The 1,024-nt window shown below is 34.8% G+C and overlaps 1 pseudogene; it reads right to left on the bottom strand.

Moving 5' to 3' along the window:
- Positions 1–288: 288 nt before the first annotated feature.
- LOC114090904 (ragulator complex protein LAMTOR5 pseudogene) lies at positions 289–729 on the bottom strand (annotated as a pseudogene).
- Positions 730–1,024: the final 295 nt, after the last annotated feature.

Genomic DNA, 1,024 nt, shown 5'->3' with positions numbered 1-1,024 from the left:
TCCCCTTTTATTCCTGATATCACTTACTTATGTTTTTCCTCTTTCTTGATTATTCTAGCATGGGGTTCATAAATTTTATGGATATTTTATTAATTTTGTTTTTGTTAATTTCCTCTATGGATTGTTTTCTATATTACTGTCATTATTATTTATTTCTTTGTGTGTGTGTGCGTGTGTATATATTTTTTTTTTCTTTTTTTTCCTCTAAGCAGATTTATTTAAACTAACAAAATTTTATTGACAAAGTGATCTGGACATGCTGCTTCAAAACATGATCCTTATTAATATCTTGATATGTTGGTTAAAAAGCAATACACTCTAAAATAAATAGAAAAGTACCCAATGCATATTCAATGAATGGCTTAATCACTGCAAATTAACTAGTTTTGTAAGATGATTAACATAGTAGGATTGAGTCCCTATGACAGGCTGCAGGAGAACTGATGAGAGACATTAAGAGGCCATTTTGTGCACTGCCACGGTGATGCCATCATGTTTTTGGATCATAATGTTCCCATTATCTGATTCTAGGCACACCACAGGAATATCAGTGGGGTCAGAGGTTAGTTTAGCTGCTTGTTGGGCTAGAACAGATATAACCCCAGCATGTTCATCTGACAGGGTCTCACGACAGCCCAGATTATGTCCTTCTGAGTCTGTGCACAGGACTCCAACAATGGACGGATTCTTCATTGTATCCTCCAAGTGCTGCTCCAAAGTTGCCTCCATCCTGCTTGAAGCCCACCCTGGTGCCACTCTTTTTGCTTATAGGTTTTATATGTCCTTATGGTGGATTATGTATAAAATTCTAAGTTTTCAATAATATTCTTTCATCAAAATTTGAGAGATCAATCCATTGTTTTCAATTTCACATTCTTTTTCTTTTGAGTCATACTGGTGACTTACTGTCTCTCTTTTGAAAATATTGTTTTATGCTTATATTAGTTATAATGAAGTAGATTCTGGGCCCCCTGGCTATTGAAGATTCTTTATGCTACTGAATCAACAGGAAAATAATGGAAGT

This window comes from Marmota flaviventris, chromosome X (assembly GCF_047511675.1).
Source record: "Marmota flaviventris isolate mMarFla1 chromosome X, mMarFla1.hap1, whole genome shotgun sequence".
NCBI classification, from domain to species: domain Eukaryota; kingdom Metazoa; phylum Chordata; class Mammalia; order Rodentia; family Sciuridae; genus Marmota; species Marmota flaviventris.
The sequence above is the reverse complement of the archived record's forward strand: the minus strand, read 5'-3'. Positions and strand labels throughout refer to the sequence as shown.